The sequence below is a fragment of the Rhyacophila brunnea genome, unplaced genomic scaffold, assembly GCF_057557595.1.
Source record: "Rhyacophila brunnea isolate RB1 unplaced genomic scaffold, BYU_Rbru_1.0 scaffold_11, whole genome shotgun sequence".
Lineage (NCBI taxonomy): Eukaryota > Metazoa > Arthropoda > Insecta > Trichoptera > Rhyacophilidae > Rhyacophila > Rhyacophila brunnea.
In genome coordinates, this window is record NW_028232763.1 from 13287807 (window position 1) to 13303293 (window position 15487).

Consider the following 15487-nt stretch of genomic DNA (forward strand, 5'->3'; position numbering starts at 1 on the left):
TTTTTTTTACTATATATTAACTAAAATCCACTACGTGCACGTGAGTGCATCTCAGGTCACAATAGAGTACAATATTGGATACAGTACAAATAATGAAATGAAAGAAAAACAATGTGATATCCATATAATGATACAATTTTATTAGAAAAATAATACAATAATCATAATAATATAATGGTGATTGGATAATTATATTTATTTAGATTAAAAATATAGTACAATAACGGTCAAAACCCTAAAATACTACACATTAATTAACGCGCACTTCAGGGAATAGGTTTAGGGACAACCATTCTTTGCTTTAGAAGTAGATCTGTGTTTACTCGGTGTGTTATGGAAGCTAATGGTGAAGAGTTTCTTGGATGACCTTGTATCGATGATGATAATGATGGCTAAATGACTTTCATACCAAATCGTAGGGTTTGCAAGTCTGATTTTCCATGACTATGAAGTATTCCAATCACAGTGAATATTTTCTTGCCTATAAGTTTGCATGTACAATGAGCAAACTATTTCATGTCCATGTCCAACAAGTCCATGTCCGCAGTGGTCAAAGATCCTCACAGTTTACATGCTTGATGTCCTGTGAAAGCAAACACACCACTGTGAAGATTAATGCGGCTCATCGACTTGTAATCAGTATTTTACAACAGCTGACTGAGTGATGCATATAGTTCTTCGTCTTCTTTGAATCATAACACGTATTGGCCTGAAATAACGAATCGGTGAGGTTGAAGCTGGTAAAAAAGTCATATGTGTAGACGTACAAGGGCAGTTGTTGTGAAGCCAAAGTAACATCACAGCGTTGCATTGAGATTGTATCGTATCTTCATCAGATAGGTAGGATTCACTTCCCCACATGGAGAATAATTTATAGAGCAATTGGAGTCCAGCACCCAATAAACCATATATGGTCATGAACTGAACTCTTCAGCTCAGCATCATTCGTCTTATTAGGCTCAGCGTACTGAAACAATAGAAAATACAATACTATGAATTAATCGATACATTTATTCCTATTTATTAAGTATTCAACACCAGGAATATAAATACTAATGGCCAATAGTATTAATTACTAGGTATATTAAGTATATTAATTATTCTGTCCATCGAATCCTCAATATGGAGATCACAAAGCCCTTTCATCACAAACTGTATCAATTTAATTGGTACTTAATTGATTTTTTAGCAGTGCATGCACTTGCCTAATAAAATGATAAGTTTGATATTTATGACTAAATGATAAAGTAATATAATATGAGCATTGATACCTTATGGTTTCATAAGCCAGGATAGGATCCTGGATTGTGATTTTGAAGGATGTATCTCAGCCTCTAGCAGTGAGTAAAGTTCACTGGTTCTCCAGAATAAAGTCATCATCTGGGCCCAGGAGATGAATGTGAACATCATTACTGTCGTCAGGGTTATATCCTCCACCAACTTCGACATCATTATCATTCAAAATATCACCAATATGCTGGCTATTCAAGGATTCGTCTAAATGTAAACAAAAAACATAACCTCAATAAATCAGATATACTAATGTCAAAATATATCACTCTAGACCTGAGTTACTCATGTGTGTACCGAATTTTGAAACTATGATTATAATATTTTACAAAAGTGTAAAGATAATTTAAAGTATACGGAATATTACTATGATTCATTGTGAAACTAAATACATCATTGGTTTTTAATATAAATAAATATTAATATTTAATTAAAAGCACTTACTTGTCAGAGTTGACTTTTTAGCCGCCATTTTTGTCTTGTGCAAATATCCATAACTTCAAAGTCAAAATAACAATTTATTTTAAAACTACATAGGCTAGTGTTTTGCTCTAGTGGTAGAAAAATATACTATCTATACCACTGTAGTCAAATGCGGTTCAAGTATCCATTCAAATCATTACTAAAAAATATTTAAATAACGTCCACATATGTGTACCTCAGGACGCAAGAGGATAATTATTATTTATTTTTATTCAATATACTTGTGATCGCATCAATAACTGTACTACGTTCCATATAAATTATTACCTATTCATCAGTTAGGACCTTTTAGTATAACGTATTAGGTATGTATTTTCAATTATGTATATGTAACCTACCAAAGGCGTGCGGTGACTTTTATTTATCACCTACTATTAGCTACATATCAGCTATGTAAGATTTTATAACTTATTGAATCTTTGTGAAATTATGAAAATATTTACGTATTTTCAATAATATAAAACATTTAGAGCAGGGGGGGGCAAACTTTTTGGATGGGGGGCCAAATTCAAGAATTCAAAATGAGCGGCGGGCCGCAAGTAAAATACCATTTTTCGATATACACTATTTATTATCACGAAAAATAAACACTACAAAAAATTAATGAGAAGAATGAAATTGTTGCACATTTTTTTTAAATTCAGGTGTTAATTTTGTAGATATTCTCAAAACTGCTTGTAAATGGGCATCGGAGATATTTGATCGTAAAGAATTTTTATTGAGGTTCATGATCGAAAATGTTTGTTCACATATGTTGATCCAAAAATAACGAACATTTTTCTTGCATAATCTTTAAGTTGGTCGAATTTGTCTGAATTAAGGGTATTGTAAAATTTGGAGATTTCTTCACGACTATGCAATTCTCTTAAATCAGTGTCACACTGCAGATCAATAATCTCAAGTTATAGCTCTGTCGGTATATTACCAATATCTATTGAAAATGGATCGCGTACTAAATTGCTAAACAAATTTTAATCTGTGTCAATATTTTTTTTTAAAAATTATAAAAAAGAGTATTCGTAATCAGAAGTACAATTAATGATGGCGGGCCGCAAAAAAATACCCGGCGGGCCGCAGTTTGCCCCCCTCTGATTTAGAGGATATAAACTTAAGTCAAATTTACCGTACGATTGCATAATAATTAGCTGCATTATATTATTACATAGTCACTCTATAAAATATTTCTGGGGATAGGTACGCCGCATCAACAGTATCTATGGACTGCACGCTACTGATAGTATCTACATATTTTAACTTTGTATTCAATTTACTTACAAAATACTACAATCGTGATGATAATAATACTTACTGATACTAAGTAAGTATACTATTACGCTTTATAACGTTGCACTTTTTTGCACTTTTTACTACACTGATACGCCTCTGCCTGATTACCTCGCATAAACCTATATCAAATGATTATTCACTAATTGTATTAATATTATTATGTATCATTGATTAATATTAATAAAACTCTAATAAAATTTTCAAGTTGAAAATGTCCCTTTGAGGCGGACGACACCGGTCCAAATTTATTAAATAAAAAAGTGGAATAAGTACAAAAAAATGCATTTTATTAATACATATTAATCAATAATACAATGCAGTTCCACCATGTATTGACAGTTAACACAATAAAAGAAATATAATATGTAATAATACATATATAATATAGGTATTATGTAAACAATTTTTTTGGAATAATATATTACATCGTTGTCATCCTAGAGCAAGTGTGCAAAGTTATGAAGTGGCAACTCTATCTTTCTTCCATAATGAACTTTACCGCTCAAAACAATTTTTGATTTAAGTAATTATAAACTATTGATTGACAAAAAAAAAACCGTGTTAAACACCGATAATGGATATCTCGAGTTATAGCTAGGTATCAAATGCATAGTATAGGCACAGCGTAATAGAAGAATTAATGAAAAATAATATTGCTTATTTATCGAGATCGGCACAAATATTTTGAAAAAAATATCGAAAAACGTTGAGCGTACATAGGTAATCACCGAAAGCACGAATGCCCAAAATTATATTGGCAAGAATTTTTCTCCGCCCACGAAGACTTTGAAATAATGTGATGTCATTTTTTATTACCCATCTGGAAGTCAGTTACCTACCTACTGATGTTATTTTTATTAGGTAAACACCTTTATAAATATCTATAATGGCCATCTCAATGACCAAAGAATGTAAGTAAAGTAACTACCATTAACAGTTAATCTCGAAAGTACTTAACGTTACATTATGTTTCTAAGACGTTGAATAATAGGTACATACACATAGTTTATGACGATTATAATAATATATAGAGCAACACTGAGATGAATGTTCAAAATGAAAATGTTGATGTAAGTAATGTTATAATGTGACAATTTAATCTAATATTAGGTAGGGAATCATAGGAGGATAATAAAATAAATTTATGCACCCCAAAAGTTTTACACAATGTTGCTTACTAAAGAAGAAAATAATAATAATTGAAGATCTCCATTATTAATATAAAATAATGCTACAATCCAAAATTGAAATTCGAATTCGAAATTTTTGTTGTGTTGAATACCTACTGTGTAATGAATTTGTAACTGCGACAAGGTGTAGTTGTTGTTTTTTTTAAGGGGGATCCTATATGCCAACAGAGAACCTAAATTTTATTTGAGGTATGGTCCCAATATTGAAGCTTGATTTGATATAAATAAAAAGGATTTCAAGTTATACGCATTTATATTTTTTATAAAAATCGATGTTTTTTAAAATAAATATAAAAAATAATAAAACGATGAATTAGTCAAAAATCTAAACGTCAAAAAATTGAAAACTTAATAAACTAAATTTTAATAGTAAATATAACCATAAAATATAATGTAATAATAAGATGTGACCCTGCAACGAATTCACATTTTATTACATTTATTTACAGTTGTAAGTTTATCTTTGAATTTAAAAAAAAAGTTTTTTTAACGGCCCACATGCTCAGCGTACGTCAAAATGGAGCTTTTATGCTATTTTCAAAGCATGATCCTGGAAATTCCTTAAACGTTGTAGATAATCTATTTACATAATTTTGAAGCCTTATTATCCTTTATATTTATTTTGAACAGTTGATGACTGCATAAAGTATTTTTATTACATAAAATAGTATTCTTTTAAACCTCTCGCTCTAATGTTTTAGAATATAGTCATATTTCAGTACGTCTATGTGAAGTGGTGTTAAAATTTTTTATATTTATTATTTTTTAAAAGCATTTATAAAACCATTAGTAAAATTTATGTCGACATTATTATAGTGAAATATTTACAATAAAAAATTATATTGATAATCTCTGTGATCCCAAATTTGACAAGAATTAGGAATTTTATTATTCAAAGAATGGGCAAGATTTAAACATTTAAAAATAATTTTAAAGATACTGATTATAAGCTATGTCTTTGACCATTCAAATGTGATAAACATTCTACGAATAATGTTTGCTTTATAATAATTATTGACCTAAGAATAAGGTAGTATTTTTTTGAAATACGCCATTTCTATTGGCATTTCCCAGTGGCTAAGCTACAACATACGGCCGTAGCCGTAAATTGACAATCGATAAATGAAGTAGGGAGTAAGATCATGTTAACTCGCGTGTTTGAACATGTACCGTTTAAAAAAATGAATTTTGATTTTATGTAATAAAAATACTTTATGCAGTCATCAAATGTTTAAAATAAATATAAATCAAATCAAATCAAATCAAATCAAATTTATTTATTTTACATATAATGAACATAACAAATTATAAATTCAAAGCGTTCACGACATGACATAAAATAAATATAATAATATGACATAATAAGGCTTCAAAATTATGTAAATAAATTATCTACAATGTTTAAGGAATGTCCAGGATCATGCTTTGAAAATAGCATAAAAGCTCAATTTGACGTACGCTGAGCATGTCCCCCCTTAAATACATATTTATTAATTAATATAGTTGAAATTGTAAAATATCAAAAAAAAAATCTCAAATTGCAAGCTTCGTATTCTTCCGCTAGGTTCCTCTGTTGGCATATAGGATCCCCCTTAAACGTTGATTATCTCAAAAATTAACCATTTTTTTTAATGTACGCACGACGTGTAGGTATTAGAAGATTGTGTAATTAAAAATACAATAAAATGCATTTTTATGTTCCTTGCTGTTTAAATTTGGATAGCCGTATACTGACAAGATATATTATAAAGTAAGTTATCTAAAAACCACGCTTTATTTTCTAATATGCAGAATCAGAAAAAAAAACTGTATTGTGTTTGACGTAGTTAATGTGCGAAATGCACTAATAAACATCAAAGTTATAGTTATTATTACGTGATACAAACTCAATACAAATAAAATCATTGCAAATGTTCTACTGCGCAATCTACTGCCGACCCGACTGCATTCTTGCGCGCTATAAAATAATCAAGAAGCAGAAATCGTTAAAAAATATATGATTTAACGATAACGCGTGTGCCTTTATTGGTGTGATCTTGACGGCCATTCAGTTGATTTATACTTTATAAACCTAAACTATATATTATTAAGAATGATAAAAGTATCTTACAAACCCGCTGCGGGTCTATTCTATACACAAGGCGACTATCGACCGCTCAAGTGATAAAGTGATAGTATTTATTACATATTTGTATTGAGGTATTATAATTGTTACAATCATGGCCCCCACAAGGGGGGGGGGGGTGACAGGGCCCTAGCCTGGGGCCCGGCGAGGCTAGTCGACCAGATAAGTGAGATAAACACACATCACAAATTTGCTTCACTAACAAGAAAAAGTCGCCACTATAGAGCGTCACACTGCCTTTATCCTTAGCGATAGGTAGGGGGGGCACCAAAGATCCTAGCCTGGGGGCCCGCTTCAAGATGTGGGGGCCATGGTTACAATAAGTTAGCCGTCTAAACAGTCAAAACTGTCTATCTCGCTCTAAATTTTATCACAGCCAAGAGAGGTGCTGTTAAAATATAGCACTTATTGCAACAATTACAACCAACTTATTGTAATTGTTACAATAAGTGCTAATACTTTGATACAAATCTACCCTAGTTAGCCGTCTTATTTATCACTTTATCACTTTAGCGGTCGATAAGATAGAATAGACCCACAGATGAGTTGAACTATAATAATGAGACTTTATCGAAAATGTATCAATGAACATTATTTTTTTTATCATGATGTAAATTCACTTTATAAGAACATAATAATATAATCAGCAAATTATAATTATTGTGATCTACAAATTAATATGCTACAAAATATGACGGCTTAATAAACTAGTTGAACGTTGATATTCAAACGGCATTTCCTGTTATACTATCTACAATAATTAATATGTTTTATAAATGACTTGGTATCTATTCAAAATTATATATTACATAACATAAAACCATCTTTCACTAAAAAGAATTCTTGTGAGAATCCAATTGGAATATAATTGGAAACACTGGTCAATTAAGACTTGTTATTAAACATCGTTTAAAACACTGGTTGTTCTTCATACATAGTAGGTATACGTATACAGTGTTGAGAAGAATTAAATGCACACAGAAAATGCTAAGATCTGGAGTAGGTATCAAAGAATGTATAAAATAGTGCCGGACAAATAAATCGGAATGATTAGGTATAATATTTTTATAAATGGATGGAAAATAGATAATAATATTTAGCTATAATTAGGTAATACGTATCAATTGAGTATAGTGGATAAAACGAAAGCTAAAGTGTAAAGTATGTTATTCACAATTTAGTTTATTAAGTATCACTGAATTGGATCATCATTTCATTTAAATGTTTTCTTTTTTTTTCTATTCTTTGGCATTATTATATTAATAATGTTGGTCCATGAAAATAATATGGCTCAAGTATTATTTTTATCATAGATGTGTTCTTATCTAAAACTAGCATGTTATGTTATGTCTAATTAGCTGCTAATTTATAATCAAACACGTTGCTATCTCGTTTCAATTAGTGTGAATTTAATTATGTATTTTTATACATACGTAGATCACTATTTATTTTTAACTTGTTTTACGAATATAAAAATGATTTCAATATACAATCCGAGGGTTGTGTGATCTTTAGAGTTTTTTTACAGATATCAATAAAATAACACAAACATAATGTTTCACTTGATTTCACTTCAGAGATAAACACTTAAAAATACACTGCTAAGGGGTAAAAAGTAGAAATTGTATTGAGAATTTCATGCACGTGAGGAATGTTTATTAAATAATATTTTTTACATGAACTGATTATGATATTTTTACGAAGAAAAATATACGGAACTCCGGCCAGACTAAAGAGGTGGCATTGATATGGTGTGTGATTTGCTATGGGCGCTGAAGAAATGCGGCGGTTTGGTGTACTAAGATTCAAGTTGTAAATATAACCTGCTGATCATCCGCTATCTCTATCCCACACAATATGATATTAATATAATTACGTTGTCCATCTCGCTCTGAAGCATCCGTTCTGATCTTGAAAAAGAGTTACCGTGGTTGTCAATCTGAGCAGATGTACTGTGTAAAGACAATTTTATTTCTCTTACTACAGTAACACTAATTTTCAGATTTATAGTCATAATCATGGCTCCCACATTCTGGAGCGGGCCCCCAGACCAGAATATTTGGCGCCCCCTACCTTACCTTACCTATCGTTAATGTGAAATGCAGTATTATGCCGTGTCCAGAATAAGATGTTTAGATAAATTTTCTTACCAGGTTTTAGACAATATAGAAATCTTAATTTTCATTCTGATTTACTTAGAGGCATTATATTATTAATTTTTCTAGTCTGTTCATAAAACGCGGGTTTGGTAGCGTTCAAATATAACATTCTTAGAACGCATATATTATATTTAGCACACTCAGACATGCCCCTCACAAGGGGAGGGGCTGACAGGGGTCAAGCATGAGAGCCCAAGCTCAGGGGGCCGGCGTGGCCAGTTGACCAGATAAGTGAGTTAAATAAATATTAAAAACTTCCATTAATAGCAAGAAAAGTCGTCTGCAGCGTTATTTGACTATAACATTGTAAAATTTGCGGTTGTGCGATGATTCAAGTGGATAATATATGATATTATTAAAAACAAAAAAATCGCTAAAAATGCACTGAATATCCTTAAGTTTACGCGTCACACTGCCTTTAAGCTTAGCAATAGGTAGAGGGCCGCCAATGATCCTAGCCTGGGGGCCTGGTTCACGATGTGTGGGCCATGGTTTTAACACTCAGTGGTGGTTTATCGCATAGATAAAATACGAACAAATAATATATACCTACCTACATATATTTTTTTTTTACTAAAAGTCGACAGGTTTAAAATATCTATCGTAGGTGCCTCAAAAATTGTACGTATGATTGATTAACTGAGAGTTATTTTCTCTATTCGATGAATATTTACAATTACAGGAGCGATGAAAGGTATTTTAGCGCCTAAGATTTCATTCAAAATAATAATTATGTTCTTATTATAATTTTATTGTAACATTAGGGTGCTTGTTCATAATAGTTTGAGTGTCGTGAAAGATGTAACGGAACGAAGACAGTGTGGGATGTTCGGAACGTTGCACTCCAGCTGGCAGCTACTACTGGTAGCATTTACGAACCACACCTCGCCAACTAGGGAAAATATTACAAAGTCACAAAGAACATGACCATAATAAATAATTATTATAATTTATATAATCTATGATGACCATATTATTTTATATTAGATTATTTAATATTGCTGTTATTTTTGGCGAAACTGAAACCAATAATATGAAAGAGTGAAAACATTCTCAAAGCGCAGGCGCGCGAAGAATTCGTCCGGAGCACATGAAGAAAAAATAACAATTTGGTGAACTCGCTATGATGTTAAGAGAAATGTTAAGTACTATTTTTGTCATGCGATATGCATAAAAGATGGGGCAGCGCGGCGACGATGACACAAACGGACACAAATTGTGTAACAATAAGATACATTAGGCGTAGTGGTTGCAACCAGTGCCACCCTTAAGCTAACTTAAAACTCTGCGCCCTTTCATTTCTAGTTACAAATTATCTGTCAATTTGTTAGGTGTCTCTTTTATTATTTATTTTGTGCTTTCTTAAACAGGCAAATAATTAAGTAAATAAATTGACGTGACTCCATATACCTACTCAGAATTAGAGCGTTTCCACAAAACCTACTCTCAAATAGTAGTGGGCTTAGGTACATGGGGGTCTGTTGCGCTGACAGGTTTGAAGGCACCACTTTGAAAAAAAATCCTGTGCAATAAACCGTCATTTCAATATAATATATTGCAATGGGTATTATAATACAAAAGAGACCGGGTCGTCTGCTTCATGGAAAACCTCTACTACTCTAAAAGTTGTAATAATAATATGTAGCTGTTCCTTCATTCGCCGCCCACTATAATGTGCAGCCCCTATGCAACGCATGTTCTACCTTCCCATACGGGACGTCACTGGTTGTGACAGATCGCAGCGAATCGCTTATTTCAATTTCAATTTTAATTTATTTATTTTACATATTGTGGACATTACAAATTATAAGTTTAAGACGTTCACAACATGACATTTAGAAACAAAGAAATATTATTAAAACAGTTTTACGTACAGTATAAATGTGTAAATACAAAAAATACTAAGTATATAGGTACAAGGAAGTACAACGGATGAGTTAAGCAGACCCTATTTTAAGAATTTAAAAAACAACTTCCACCTAAATTCACCCTCACGTAAGTGGAATATATCAATATCCGAAGCGATTTCATTAAACATGGTTATTGCCCTCCCAATTGGCATTACTAATGGCAGGTTAGTTCTGCACCGTGGGAGAACAAACAACGGATGCCCTCGATTCATAAGGTAATTATCAGAGACACACAAGCCAACACCACCAAGAATAGCAGAGTTCACATTTACGCCGCGTATAAGTCTGAAAAAATATGTAGCTAAATAAAGATCCCTTCTAAATTTTAAGCTACAGTATGTAAGCATCCCTAAGAGAAAATCAGTCGGATAGAGCCACGGATAATATCCATACAGCCAACTCGTGGTTGTAGCTGCATGTCAGGTGGTTATCATAGAATTTAAGGGTTTGGTACCTATCTTATTCTTATTGGGATTTTAAATTAAGAGAGGGAGTAATGGTTTTGAATTTTCTTCTATCCAGAGTCATATATTTTAGCTTACCGGGAATTGAACCCTGAACCTAGGCCAGAAAATGAATTTAATCGTATAAATTAACGCGATGTAACCCTTTCCGACCGACTGAATAAAAAAAATCTTGGCATTTTCACGGTTATTATTATATTATTTCGTCTTTCACCGTGTCTTGAGAATCTGAATAGCATCTGCAACGAGCCTTAAGCACATAGGAAAGAAGATCCAATAGCACACGGTGACAATCGAAAAACCAAATAATGCAACGATTACTTTTCCCTTCATCACACGCCACGTCTCTACTAGACGTCCTAGGATCACATTCCCAAGACCTCGGTTCGGAATTCGTATGCAATATAATGTGCGTGATTCATATTATGATGATAATATAATAATTTAGCGATTGACTTCCCCTTTTGGGTGGACAAATACATTTTTTTCCAAAATATAAATTGGCGCATGGAGATAACCAGATTGACTCCAGGCCATTAGACTGCGGTATGCAGGATACGGATCACATTCTCTGGAAGTCTTACCATAATACGTCGGTTGAAAGAGAAGAGCTTCTGAAGTCAGCACGACCCTTAGATCGGTTGGCAATTATTGCGACTGCATATTTAAGAGGGAAAATTTCTCAGCCTTCAAAAGGTTTGAGGCGTTTAAAGTAAATACAATAGCTGGATCGATCAATATATAAGTAGGTAATAGGTACATAATTATTATTTTCAATCAACGTTTATTTGAATCTGTGTCATTAATTTAATAGTTTTACGACTGACCAACAACTAATCCTCGTGGAAAGTCGTTTAATAGTATGTAATAACGTCACGTTGTACTATTTATTATAGTTTTTAAATGCATTTGTCTACTACTGCTAATAGCTGTGGCGAAGGGTAAAAGTAGGCTGTTAAGATCCGCCATAAATAGTGCAAACTAAACTTTGTATGTCATACGTAATTGTTTTCATTGAAATAATACTACAATTTACAGATTCTATTGATTAGTTTTTTTAAATTCTATTAAACCCTGTGAAAGCCAAGCCATAATCTGATAATAGTCAGAAAATACTCGTATATCTATAAAATATCTAAAATTATGCAATTAATTCATACATAACTGGATATTTTATAGATATAATAATATTTCTATCTATTATGGTTAGGCAGGCCTTATGAATTTAAAAAAATGAACCAACAATATGTATTCTTAATCCAACGAAAACAAATAAGTATGAATGAAAAAGTGAGCACAATTTTGTCGTATCGTCCAAAATATACAAAAAACTATTATGGTTTGGTTTAGCAGGGTTTAATTGATTTTAATAAACTAATCAATACCATCTGTAAATTGTAGTCTTAGTTCAATAAAAACAAATACGTATAACTAACAAAGTTTATTGTGCACTATTTATTGCGGATCTTAACATCCTACCTCCACCATTCGCTACTGGCTAATAGAGATACTATTTAAAAATAGAACAGGTATAAAATGAAAATAGGGTCGACGGTAATACCTAAATGTCAAACATACATAAAAATGTCTAAATTCTCCGAGAAAAATGACAGCCAGTGATATTTTTCTTTTTATTGCCACGGACGCGTAGCATCGTTTTTCAAACGCTGTCATAAGACAATAATGAATTCAAAGGCCGCTTTGTTCGGAAAAAAGAAAATTGATAATTTATTCACATAGGGCAAAATGATACAGCTGCTATTCGATATCGCTGCGTTGTGCTTTTTCTATTTCAACGGAAGTAGAATAGCTGATGTAATCTGCGATTTTCACATTGTAACAAAAAGATAAAGCATGTCAAATAAACATTATATTGGTGGTACCTATATATTGTTTTGTTTTGACGACAATATTTATTTAAAACCACAATATCAGAGCATTATTTTATTATTAATTAACATTTCTACCTGTACTACCCAACAACTATAATGTAGGTTAATATTTTCAAACAAAATCACACAAACACCGATTCATTATTAGATCTTAATAAATGTTTTAGACTCAATTTATAATCATTATAATATCGCTCCTAATTTTTGAATAATCGATTTAAAATTAACACGTGTTATTAATTATTAACACAATATGTGTTTTATCTTGGTTGACATCGTTTTATATTATGTATATGAAAACATGCTGGATGGATAAGATAATATTTATATCTTATTTAAGAAGATAGTTTAGAACAGGGGTTGCAAATAATTTTATGTCTACGTGTCAAAAACAAAAATATAATGTTTGAGGCTTTCACGGTTGTTATTTATTGTAGTAGATTTTTGGGTTTCCACCACGTGTCCTCCTTTAAAGAAGTAAGAAGGACACACAGTGGAAACCCAAAAATCTACTACGATAAAAATATAGTATATTTGTGGTAACGGGTGGAGTGCAAAGGGATTTAAAAAATATAAACAGCATTTCAGTTTCGACCGAGTGATAATCAAAGATGAAACTTTTAATTTATTTTTTTAGTTCTCCATTAGGCACACAATTAAAATTATTAAAATGTCATGGCACAATTCTTTAATTAATATATTATTGTGCATATTTCACCTGGAAAAATGATCGGATTTGAATCGTTGTAGAGGGGTTACGTAATAACATAACATGCTACTATAAATACGAGTAGGTATTATATAAAAAAAAATATAGAAAACTATGATAATTGAATGTCGCAATAACAATTGTGATAGCATGATTCCTGAGCCAATTTTCCTACATAATATGCAGCAAAAATTTGGAACTCTAACGGCTTAGATTTGATAAAATTTTAGTATTTTTCCAATATCATTTAATATGGACATCTGCGCATCTATCCTATACACAAAATTGCTTTCGGCGCTACGGCAGTTATCTAGGGTAGGTTTGTATCGAAATATTAGCACTTATTGTAACAATTACAATAAATTAATTGTAATTGTTACAATAAGTGCTATGTTTTAACAGCACCTCTCTTGACCGTGTTCACTTTAGAGCGAGATAGACAGTTTTCACTGTTTAGACGGCTAAATTATTGTAATTGTTACAATAAGTGCTAATACTTCAATACAAACCTACTCTACATAGCTGCCGTAGCGGTCGAAAGCAGTCTTGTGTATAGAATAGATGCTCTGGTGAAGAGTTTTTGTCAAAAGAGCATTAATCTATCAATTTTGAGTATGTATTAGAGTTCTCTATACTGTTACTGCATCTCTAAATGCAACTATTTGTGTGTTGATTGAAATTTACTGTGCACGCTTTTCAATCGCTCACGGCACTTGGGAAGCGCTGCTCTAGCGGTTTCAAGCCCTCTCTATCATTAATATTAATTATATTAGATTATAATATTCTCTCCATTATGATCATTATTTCGTAATATCCCAAGAAATGAAAACATTCAAATGTATTTATTTACATATACTGAACTTTATAAATTACAAAATTCAAGACGGCTAGTGTAGACCTTGGCGTGACATTTTCATGTATGGGGTGGAATCTTGCAAATTTTGAGCAAAAAAAAAAGAAAATGCTCGAAGTTTTCGTATAAATAAAAATAATAAAATATGTACGCACTTACGACGGTACTTCAGTGAAGTGGAAATTAATTTTCGACGAAATTTTGGACTCGCTGGCAATCGGAGAGCGAACGTCGAGCTGTGAACACGTCAATTTGTTTCGTGATGGCGACGGGGGTATTAATTCTTAAATCGTGTAAAGATGACTGAAAAACGTTACCCATTTACTTGAAAAAGTAAACATGTCAATGAATATATTATTATTAATATTAGTAATAGAATAATAAACATAACATTAAATGGACGCATTTTGACTTTTTATGACAAATTATGTTTTGTTCTGCACGCGTCATTTGCACAATCTTCGCGTCGCGTAGTCACGATCGTTTTAGACCGTGCCCCAGCTGAAGTATAGCCTTAATCACCTTTATAATATGTAGATAGGTAATATTTTATATTTCCCAGAATGGTGTATGTATATATAGTAATTTTCAGATTTTCCAAAATTATATCAAACAATATAAATTTATTTAGAAATAAATAATAAATAATTTTAATATTATGCAAAGGCATCTTAGTTTCTTCAATATTTTTATACATTGGTATATAGTGCGGGTAGGTACCTACTATTATTACAAAAGAAAGTTCTCTAGTCTAGACAGTACAATTCTTTTATCATAACATAAAGGGTAGATAGTTACTAAAATCTAAAGTGCTAGACAATTATTAACTATGGTTATTAAAACGAATGTTCTAGTGGCTGGAGTAATAATTCTATTTTTGAAATCTTCTCTGAACTTTAAATATATACTTAGGTATATTATTTTTTTCTTAATAGGGTATACTATGATAACAGTTGAAAGTGAAAATCAATACGAAAACACGTGTCAGACTGTAGGTACTCCTACGGATTTTAATATCACATGTTACTCGTAGTTTAATTCTTTGCAATGATGTGTGACCTTTCTTATTTTATCACGTAAATCAGCATATTTTCAAACATAATCTTATTACTAACATAAACTTAA

General features: G+C 31.6%; 1 protein-coding gene and 1 long non-coding RNA gene across 5 annotated transcripts in view; both read right to left on the reverse strand.

Moving 5' to 3' along the window:
- The window catches only part of LOC147078380 (protein phosphatase 1 regulatory subunit 14B), a 104604-nt gene that overhangs the window by 88002 nt on the left and 1115 nt on the right, over positions 1-15487 (reverse strand). The window contains exon 1 of one of the 4 annotated variants that reach the window (XM_085959058.1): positions 8052-8106. The exons of 1 other annotated variant lie outside the window; for it this stretch is intronic. The gene's annotated coding sequence lies outside the window, so the exon portion shown is untranslated. Of the gene's footprint in view, positions 1-7901; positions 8107-15487 lie in introns of those variants that run through there. 2 more of the 4 variants (XM_085959064.1, XM_085959075.1) reach the window with 2 other exon arrangements.
- Positions 118-1967, reverse strand: LOC147078381 (uncharacterized). Its single transcript, XR_015071807.1, has 3 exons — positions 1735-1967; positions 1272-1497; positions 118-967 (listed from the first exon to the last, which is right to left on the reverse strand). It is a non-coding gene; the product is annotated as an uncharacterized LOC147078381 (long non-coding RNA).